Raw genomic sequence first — 11,515 nt, 5'->3', positions numbered from 1 at the left:
TTGGATCTCACACCTTTGTGCCATGAGGTCTTAGCAAAGCTGTTATATAGAGTAATTCTTTAGTAAATATTGGATTCATGAGGATTTCTTTTGTAAAATGTTTCTATCTTGTTTTTTTTTTTGTTTTGTTTGTTTGTTTGTTTTTTTTTTTTTTGCACACACTTACACTCACCCATACCACTTGGGTATTCAAACCCATGACCTCAGTATTGAAATATGCACTATCATTGAGCCATTGAGCCGTGAGTAATGACCCAAGTCTCCATTTATCATTTTATATACAAAGAGCAGATAGGCACCCCAACTTGATCATATCCTAGTTGGGTCTGTAAGAATGAGACTGGGTCCCAAAAAGACTTAAGACATGTCAAGACCGAACCAAGTTAATGCCGGTACAGTGCTTACCATGATATTTGTGAGAAATCCATCCAGTCTCCCATTTTCATAGCTAATATTAGGACATGAGCCACCAAAAAATGAGGTAAATCCAAAACTCAAGTATGCAGTGCTACAGGGAAAATGTTGATAGGGAAATGCCTATAGTTAAAATCTCCCTAGGTCCAGGGTGATATTTATAAGCAATCCAAACCGTTCATAAGGCCATTCTAATTGGGATGAACTGAAAACATAAAAATATTAGGCGGATCCAAACCTTTTGTGGCCCTATGAATGTTTCAATGGTGGACGTTCAATCCTCACTGTTTCCTGTCATACAACTTAGTTTTTGGATTTACGTGATTTTTGTGCTCATCTCCTAACATGAATTGGAAAACTAGATGGACGGGTTGGATTTCTCACAAACATCACAGTGTGCCCCATCTGTGCCACAGGCAATACGACGCTTGCCGGACGGACTCGTCCTCGCAAAAAAGGGAGGCTGGATAGCGTATAACTAGAGTTGCGCATGGGACAACTTGACTCATCCAACTCATTTAGCCTTGACTCGACTTGAACCGAATGGGTGAGTTGATCTGAACTAAGTACACTTCGTCTAATCCGAAGTCAAACTGAGTCGAGTTTGGGTCACCCAGTAACTCAACTCGACTTGACCCGAAATTTGACTCGGTAATGACTCGACTCGATTCAAAACCCGATTCATACATATTAAAAAAATCAGATTTGACATTTTAGATATGAGATGCCGTGTAGCCGATGGAGAGCCTACAATTCCGTCAAGTGCACCTAGGTTTTGAGCTGTGATTTCAGCCAGCGGATGCCTGCTACACCCGACTTGACTAGATGCTAACTTGACCTGACTCGGTACCTGTGATTGGGTCAGACTTGGTCCGGGTTAGTTTGGCCAGATCCAAACTCGAATCAGGTCTGGCATGGTCGGGTCGAGTTTGGGTTAGTTCTATTTCAAAACTGGGTCGAGTCGGGTCAGGTCAGCCATAACTCGATCGACTCGTATCGATGCTCAGCTCTACAATATAACACAGCAGTGCGTGGCAGACTTCCGTGGGTCCCAACATGATGTATGTGTTATATCTACACTGTCCATCCATCTTACATGATGTTTATTTGCCATCCAACCTGTTTGTAGTGTCACACGTAGCTGGATGAAGTAAAACCACAAATATCAACTTGATCTAAAACTTCCGTGGCTCACAAGAAGTTTTCAATGCTAGCCGTTCAATCCCCATACAAATGATCGTGTTTGACTTGAAAACTAGCTAATACCCGATACATACCCCAATCCGGTTGGATCTAGTCCAGGTCTGTAAGTATAATACTCCATACCAAAAGGACTGACATGGGAAGATCATGACCCAACCCGAACCCGACTCACCATGATCCACCTCTTTCAACCTCTACTCAACATTCCCCTTCTCTCCTCCTTTAAAATACCTCTGTTTCAAACCACCTCCTCCCGCGCGCCCTTTTGATGTAGATACAAAACGCATGGGGCGCAATACGCCACTGCCTCCTCTCCACGAATCAATGCACTCTGCTCAAAACCCTAAAATCCATTCACGCTTCCATGCTCTGGTTCCACCTCTCAACCTCTTCCTCTCCACCCACCTCATCTCCAAATATGCCCTCCTTAATTCCATGAATTATGTTTTTGCCATCTTCTCCTCGAACCAAACCCCTGACGTCTTCCTCTGGAACGTCCTCATCCGTGGATTCGCCGACAATGGCCAACCTGATCGCGCCATCTCTCTCTACCATTAGATGCGGGCGGTCGGATTCTCGCCCGACAACTTCACGTTCCCGTTCGTCTTCAAAGCCTACGCGAATCTTCGGGATGTTGAAGAGGGAGCGAAGATTCATGCCGATGCGGCAGAATTCGGATACGAGTTTGATATCTTCGTGGGGAATTCTACTGTTTCAATGTATGGGAAATGTGGGCGGTTTGAGGAAGCTCGGGAGGTGTTTGATAAAATGCCCGAGAGGAATGTGGTCTCATGGAGTGTGATGATTGCAGCTTATGTGGAAAGTGGGTATTTTGAGGACACGATGGGGTTGTTTTGGCGGATGTTGGAGGAGTGAATCGGACCCAATAGAGTAACGATCTTGAATTTGATTCCATGTGTTTGTTGGAAGAATGAGACTGATGAGATTTATAGAATTGTTGTGGAGAATGGTCTTGATTTGAATATTTGCGTTCGGAATGCGCTGATGGGATGTATGCAAAATGCAGGAGGGTAGAGATTGTAAGGATATTCTTTGATGGGATACCTGAAAAGGATTTGGTGTCATGGAGTTCGATGATTGAAGCTTATGTGCAAGACGATTTGCCAATAGAGGGTTTGGAGCTCTTCAAACAGATGAAGTTGAAAAGAGTTCACCCTGATTATGTAACTGGTCTTAGTGTTGTTCGCGTGTGTTCGAATTTAGCATCCCTTCGACAAGCAAAATTTGCTCACGGGTTTATAATCCAGAGCTTGTTCAATCAGAAAGTGGTAATAGAAACTGTATTGGTTGATCTTTATGTGAAATGTGGCAGCTTAGAATATGCTCGTCTTGTTTTTGATAGTATGTGAGAACGGAACTTGGTTTCCTGGAGCACCATGATATCTGGTTATGGAATTCATGGGCGGGGGAAGGTTGCCCTTGAGGTCTTTGATTGGATGAAAGGTTCAATGGACCCTGATCATATCGCATTTGTTTCACTGTTGTCAGCTTGCAGCCATGCTGGTTTGATAGCTGAAGGGTGGCAATGCTTTAATCTATGATTAGGGATTTTCAGATTATGCCTAGAACAGAACATTATGCTTGCATGGTTGATCTCCTTGGCCGCGCTGGGCAGCTGAATGAAGCCCGGGAGTTCATTGAGAACATGCCCATAAAGCCAGATGCTGGTGTTTGGGGGCCTTTACTTGGCGCATGCAGAATTCATTCAAATGTGAAGCTAGCTGAATTGGCCGCAAAATCACTATTTGAATTAGACCCAGAGAACTCTGGTCGGTATGTCTTATTGTCAAAAATATACGTCTTCGGGTAAAAGAGAAGAGGTTGACAAGGTCTGAGGCTTGATGAAGCGGAGAGGGGTGAAGAAAACTGCCGGTCACACAGTCATCGAAGTAAAGAAAAAGTGTATACATTTCTTGTGGGGGATCGATCAAATCCTCAAACAGATTTGATTTATGAAGAGTTGAATCGATTGATGGAGAGGATTGGAGAAGAAGGGTATGTGCCCAATACAAATTTCGTGTTGCATGATGTGGAGGATGAGATAAAGGAGAAGATGCTGTAACTAAGTGCACAGCGAAAAGCTTGCCATTGTGTTCAGGCTCTTGAATTCTGGGCCTGGAAGCACGATTAGGATCAAGAAGAATCTAAGGGTTTGTGGGGATTGCCATACTGTGACCAAGTTCATCTCTAAGGTTATGGGAAGGGAAATTGTAGTTAGAGATGCTCATAGGTTTCACCATTTCAATAAAGGTATGTGTTCTTGTGGGGATTATTGGTGAAGAACTTCCTCCATGGCTGATGGTGGTGGTGTTTGTATCTCGTCTGACCTGGTACCAATAGATGAGGCTAGATATCACCTTTGTACGGAACCTTATCTCGCAATTTTTCACGGCCAGGTAATGCGAGCCCATATAAAACTGGAGTGAGTAGAAAACACTCTTAGCAGTTGCCTTATCATGTTGGGCATTTTAGCGCCTGTTTTGTTGAGTGCGATGGTAAAACAGGGGATTGAAAAGTGCATGCAAGTGCTCATAAAAAACCCTGGTTTAGCTCGAAAGGGGGCTTTCACCTCAAACCCTCCTTTGGATGTTGCATCCAATCGAGCCCTTAATCTTTGTTCCTAATTGGCTGTTTAAACCTCTATTTCTTTATATTAGTTTTGTTTAATTGGTGATTGGTTAGTTATGGCAAGTTTGTATACATCTTTCTTTCATCTCAACTGAGTTCTTAATAAATTTAGAAGCCAATTGAATAACACTATTGATGTTTGGTTACAGCACTTCTTGCGGCACTTGGATCCATTCAGTTTCTATCTAATACATACTTTGTCTTGAACAAGACAATGAAGAGCAAGTATGTTATTTCTGGAGTCAGACTTGCTTATTTTAGAATTTTGCCTTGGGCTCGATCACTTGTAAAATAAATAATCACAGTATATTAAACTGATCTTTTACAGGGTACCGGTCGCTACAGCTTTTGTTCTTGGCAACATCTTCCTTGTCGCTTTTAGCAACCACCAGTCACCTAGTACTGGACTTACACTTGTGATTTGGAATTAATATATGTTGTTTGCATTTGCATACTTAGCATTCTGGATGAGGATTCGTTGTTCTATAACTTCTGAGTTGGTTTCTGCTCACTGCCACTGTACTAAGGCCGAGATTTGGAACATTCTGGAGGAGGATTCATTGTTCTATTATTTCTGAGTTGGTTTCTGCTCACTCCCACTTTACTAAGGCTGAGATTTGGATGCGCAAGTGTATTGAATTGGGAACATTTAGGGAGGGAGGGAGAGGGAGTAAAAATCAAATGGTGCATCATTCCCAACTAAAAAAAAAGAATAAAAATAATAAAATCTAAATAACCAAATTTTAATGGCATTTCCAAATATTCATGAGGAGGTAGATCCCCTCACTATTAATGTGAAGGTAATTGCAACTTGGACTACTGGACTAATTAACACCTCCCAAACACACAAAAATATAGTAAAAAATGGAATGGTGATGCATCACCTCCTAAATAAAAAGGAAAGGAAAGAGAAAATTATAATATCTGGTTATTATCTTTTTCCAGTATAAATGCTGGAGCAGTTGTAGAGAAGTTTAGTGACATTGTATTTCTTTTTTACTGCATAATCTCGATGGTGATTGGTGCCGCTAATCACTCTATTTGCAGGTGAGGCATTGTCCATATATGCTTTGCTTTATTGGGTGGGAGTCAACTCTGCATGTGCCTTTGTAGCGTTGATTCCCGTGTCACTTGATTTCTATGTTTTCCAACAGTTGTTTGCTATGTTGCCATCCATCCATTACAGATTTACAGTACTATCTAAACAACTAAAACTGAAAATGCAGGAGAGGCGAGCTTCTGCTTTCGATTCCTGGACATGACCTTAGACCATATTTGGCGCATGTTGCTGCCTTTCTCCTATGCCACAGTTTCTGGTGCTGTGGGATCATGCTCAATGTTGTTTGCAAAATCACTGTAAGTTGCCTAAGTTGGACGGACATTTACTCCTCAGTAAACACTGACACCATATAGCCACCAAATCTCGTCATTGTGTGCTCCTCTCTGAGTTGATGTGTGGATTAATTCTTTTCTTTTCCAGGTCCAACACGCTGCAATTGACCATGGCCAGAGATTATCAGTTCCACAACTGGTTCACATACTCCATGCTTCTGTTGTTTCTTAGCATGGCAGGGTTTTGGGTAATGATTTTGCAAATGCATTGTATGTCCTGGTCATAGTTCGAAATACATTGGACTCGTTCTCTTTGAAGCAAGCAATCAAACTGGCTCATAGTTCATTTTGGATTGATTCACCGTTTTACCACAATTCACAAATCCAATCCAATGAATTTTGATGACCCATAAAATCGATGAATAATGTTAACAGTTTCCTTCGTATGCTAATTTTTTTAAAATTTAGAACTGTCTCTCTCTAAATTCACCTAAAACTCAAAGGTTGTCTTATGTGATGTAAGCTTGAACTTGAGAAGATTTGAATGGGAGGCCTATGGTAATGATTGAGATAGAGTTCTCCTTAAGTGTTTTAATTAGCAAATAGCCTATTGCATAGTGTTCACCTCTCCGAAGCATGAGGCTTAAGCTACATGTTACTAGATTTTTAGTTAAGGTTGTGCCAAATATCATGAAATATCATGATATTTTATGCCAAATTAGTCTGATTAATAATGGAATTTAATGATGTTTGGTTCAACCAAACTCAACCCACAATAATAGGAAAAAATAATTAAAGATTAAGTATAGAGATAAAGAAAGCGCAACCGAATTGATTTAATACTATTTCTTATATCATCTTACCAAAATCATTTAAAAGATTAACAATTTTTTATTAAAAAAAAGATCAAACCATTGAAAATGTTACTTGATTTTAATGTTTTAGTGAAAAAGAACTTGTAATTTAGGCTACGTAGCATATGCAAAATTATCATATAGTGTAAGCTGCGCATTACTTAAGCCATTTTCAGGAGTTACATGGCGTTAAGACTAAGCGATGTTACCTAGCGGAATCTATACGCTACATAGTGAAGCTATTTAAAACACTGTTCTCATTATATTTGTATTGGTAGAAAGCTCTGGGAGATGGTGGAAATAAAATTGATTTCCACATATATGACCTCTCCCCATGTTTGTTAAAACCAAAATAGGTGTGGAAATTGATTTTCTTTACATGTTTTCCATAAAATGATTAAATGGATTTTTTTTTATAAAACTCTTAAATTTAGATGTCCATTGATATGAAAGGCTGCTTTTGCTACTCGAAGCTTATGTAGAAGCCAATTTGCCAATAGAGGGTTTGGAGCTCTTCCAAAAGGATGAAGTTGCAAAGAGTTCGACCTGATTATGTAACTGGCCTTAGTGTTGTTGATGTGCGCTTGAGTTTGGCATCCCTTTGACAAGCAAAATTTATTCGTGAATTTATAATCTGGAGCTTTTTCGATCACAAAGTGGTAATAGAAACCGCCTTGGTTCGATCACAAAATTTACTCGAGAGGTTTCAACGATAGGAATTTTCGTACCCACCTTTTCCTTTAATGCGACCCACTTGGGTCTTGTATCCTGGTCATTTTTGGTATCAAGTCCTAAAATGAGTTCAAAAAATGGTTGGACAAGTTAGATTTATTATAAACATCATGGTGGGCACCATGTATGTTTCCAACACAATAACTTCATGTGAAAGGCTGGCGTTGAGAATCGGTGCCAGATTGCGTACCACCCCAGTTAGGATTACCCAGAGACAGACATTCAATGGTTTTATGGGGCCTACCATGATATATATATTTTATCCGTACTGTTTATCCAATTTTTTCCATATCATTTTAGAAAATAAGATAAAAACAAGGCAGATATAAGGCTTAAGTGGGCCACACTATAAGGAACAATGGAAATTAGGTGCATACTATTAAAACCTTCTTGGGACCATAGAAGACTCTGATCAAGCTGATTTTTGTGTTTTCCCTTCATTGAGGTCTGTGTGACCTTATGAAGAGGTTAGATGGCAAATAACCTCATAGTGGACCTCAGGAAGGTTTTAATGGTAGTCGTTTCATTCCCGCTACTTTTTGTGGTGTGGTTGACTTGAACTTTGGATGTGCATATTTTTTGGGATCATGCTTTAGAATGATATAAACAAGTTGATGGACAGTGGATGTAACACATAAATCATGGTGGGCCTATAAAAGTATCACATGTTAAAAGTTAAAAAATCTGGACAATATTGGATTAAAAAAAGAGAGTTTGTGAGCGCCTTCTAAATTCACCATTAAATTAGATCTCATTCACCAAAAAATTTCGGTATAAAATGATGGAGAGCTTTCCTTATTTAGCGGTAACAAACACCACTAAATACGGGGTGCTCTCCACATTCCGTATTAAGTGAATAATTTCAATGTTAACAAATATGCCCTAACTCTATTTGTACGCAAGGAGATAAAAGTCGGCTAACTTCATGAGTTGTAAGGAAAGAAAAATAAGCTAACTCCATGAGGTGCGAAGCAAGAAGTGAGGCTTAATCCAAAAACCATTAGGGAAGAAGATCAGCTAACTCTATAGGCTCGAGGAGCAAAAGCATGATAAAAATGAGAGGATGAATGCTCACCCGCGCACACCTTCTTTTGTGAGCACTTGCCTGCACCTTTGCACACATGTCATGGGCACATAATCTGAACGGTCCACATGATGCGGCACCCCTTGAAACTCTATAGGCCCAATTTTCGGCCTGATCGAAAACTATGGTAGGGCATAGCAAATAGAAATGAAAATCAAGGAAAGAAATGATTTTCTTTTGCTAGGGCCCAGCAGAGTTTTATATAAGGCTGAAAGTTGGGCCTGTAAAGTTTCAAGGGGTACCGCATCACATTGACCGTTCAGATTTTGTGCCTAAGACATGTGTGTAAAGGTGCACATAGGTGTTCATGTAAAAAGGTGCAAGGTGAGCAATTCTCAAAATGAGAGAGGCCCTTAAACCAAAGTTGACCCAACTTTTCTTTAATTTTCACAAATGGTTCAAAGGATGCTCGTTGAGGTTCAATAGCTGGAAGAAACATGTCACGTAGAAAATCATTTTGTTACCTTTGATGCTTGGATGCAAGAAAGTCAAAGAAAAAATCGATAAAAGCTATGATAATAATCTTTTTTTTTTATTTTTATTTTTTACACACACGCACACACATCCCCACACACTCACGCCGTAGTGGGATTTCACCACCTATATATGTACACTGGAACCCTTGACCTGGTGTTGAAATTCGAGAGAGTCTGCCACCGGAGCAAGAGTAAGGATCCACATATTACGCCATTTTTAAGTCCCATATGGGATAGATATAGCCGCATGTGTTGGAAGCATCAAAAATATTCATGGGTAGCTTTTGGCCAATGTTGGAGTCTGAAATACAAGAAACAAATCTTATTGTTATTATTATTGCAACATGTGCTCATGTGAAAGAAGTGAAAGGAAGCTTCTCAGGAAGCAGATTGTACCACACACCACCGACTGGCTGGTGTATTCTCGTTACCATAACTGAGGTACGTGTTATATCCAAGCCGTTTGTCCATTTGGCGATTTCATCTCAAGGCTTGAGATGAAAAATAAAACAAATATAAAGATTAAGTAGAAAATAGTGGGGAATTGAATGTCTATCATTAAAACCCTATGATATTTGTATTTCCCCTTCTGTTCTGTGTGACCTTAATAACAAATTAGGTTAAAAATAAATGTTATGGTCAGTCCTATAAATATTTTAACAGTGATAATCATTGTCACCACTGCTATTTGTGGTGTGGTCTCATTTTTTTTATTAATCTGGCAAAATAAATGAACAGCGTTGATATAATAAATACATTATTGCTGGCCCATGTAACTTTGATCTCCTTTGAACTGTTGGTACAACTTGAAGTTTGAGAAGCGTCCGCCCACACTGGTCTTTGCATGACACGTACCCACACCAGCAAGGTGGGTAGTGGCTGGTACACCAGCCAATCGGCTTCCATATTTTCAAGCATTACATATGTTTCATGTGTATCAAATTTAATATTTCAATGATCCTACCATTGTTTCCTGTGGTGTGGCCCACCTGAGAATTGGATTTGTTTCATTTTTTGTACCATGCTCTTAAATTAGCTGTAAAAATGGATGGACGGCATGGATGTAAGGCTTATTCATCAAGGTGGGTCCCCATAGGGATCCACTGAAGCCGCGCCCAATGTTCCGTAGGATGTGGTCCACCTGAGTTGTGGATCTGGCTGATCTTTTGTTCGTGTCGTGGAGCCGAGGATAGAACCTGATGGATGGATGGATTTTACGGATACAACATGGTGGGCCCCACAAGCTTGGGTTGACGCTTCCGTCTTCAGCCTGACTTGCCAGTCATCTATCTTGTATAGGGGAACGGGCAGGAGCTTTGAGTGGCCACCGTGATGTATATGTCTTATCCACACCGTCCATCCATTTTTTCGTATCAATTTATTGTATAATCCCAAAAACGAGGCAGATCCAAGGCTCAAGTGGACTACAAATGGATATTAAACTCTTACGGTTGAAAACTTCATGGGGGCCACAGAAGTTTTGATAGAGCTGATATTTATGTTTTATCTTCATACAGGTCTATTCATAAATTGGATGGAAAATAAACATCATGGTGGGCTATAAAAAAGTTTCAACAGTGAGAATCATTATCACCATTGCTTCCTGTGGTGTGGTCCACTTGAGCTTTGGATCTACATCATTTTTGAAATTTTAAACTAAAATGATATGAAAAAATGGATGGACGGTGTGGATAAGACCCATACATCACGGTGGCCACTCAAAGATCCTGCTCGTTCCCAGCCGGAAACGGGTCGGGGTAGGACGCAATCCGCGTCCCCTCTCTTCGCACATCGAATATTCCAGACCGAGGGTCAATAAAAAGACCCAAGCGAACCTTCTACGACACCTGTTTCACGCTGTGCGAAAAATATCCAAGGTCTGTGGGCCCACCAGGTTGTATTTGCTCAAACCACTCCGTCGTTTGGTTCCTAAATCTAAGACCTAAGGCTCAAAATAAGCCAGAACAACGCAGATGGGCCACACCACATGGAACAATGGGGATGAGTTGCAGGCTCCATCTTAGATCTAATGCTCAAACAGATAAAGAATTCATGCGGGGCACGCCATGTGAACTTGGACGGTTTTGAGAGCAATTTTACATTTTTCGAATTGTTATGGGCTATATGAGTTTTATATCTCGATTATCTTCATCATGTGTGGTCCAATTAATGATTCTCACCTGATGGGCGGATTGGATTTTACAAATACAACATGGTGGACCCCACAGAGATGGTGTGTTTCACGCGCTGCGTAATACAAGGGCTGTAGACGATACCGGTTCCATGAAAAGGCCTGGTGATGTGACGTATCAGACGCGTTCCAGACCCTTCTCTTGTGAAAACGTTGATTTGCCGGTAGACCTAACCTAATCTAAAGCTATTGTCTTATCGCGACCGTCCACGTGGAAAATCCTCACCATAAATGGCCCACCCGGCCAGTACGCTAAAAGATGAATTAGAAACAGAGGTTCGCAAAGCAGCTTGTATCTTAGTTTTATAAGTGAGGATTCTGATCATGAGATTTTCTCCAGGAATATCTTATATAGTCGTATATTCGAGATGAACGGTTTGGATTGTCACATAGTGGGGCACAGGGGCGAGCATATACTGCACGAGCCTCCGTAGAAGATTTCCCGCTTTGTGGGTCTAGAAGTTTCTGGAAGTCAGTTGTTTGACATCATTGCAAGGTATTGTACATCTGGCTGGATGTTTCTATAGTACGTTTTGGATTATATTTTGTACAAGTAGGGACTATATTTACGTGATCCCGA

General features: G+C 40.6%; 1 pseudogene; it reads left to right on the top strand.

Moving 5' to 3' along the window:
* The first annotated feature begins 2,175 nt into the window (after positions 1-2,175).
* LOC131247131 (pentatricopeptide repeat-containing protein At1g11290, chloroplastic-like) lies at positions 2,176-3,917 on the top strand (annotated as a pseudogene).
* Positions 3,918-11,515: the final 7,598 nt, after the last annotated feature.

This window comes from Magnolia sinica, chromosome 5 (assembly GCF_029962835.1).
Source record: "Magnolia sinica isolate HGM2019 chromosome 5, MsV1, whole genome shotgun sequence".
Lineage (NCBI taxonomy): Eukaryota > Viridiplantae > Streptophyta > Magnoliopsida > Magnoliales > Magnoliaceae > Magnolia > Magnolia sinica.
Note: the sequence above shows the minus strand (reverse complement) of the source record. Positions and strands in the feature narration are given on the sequence as shown.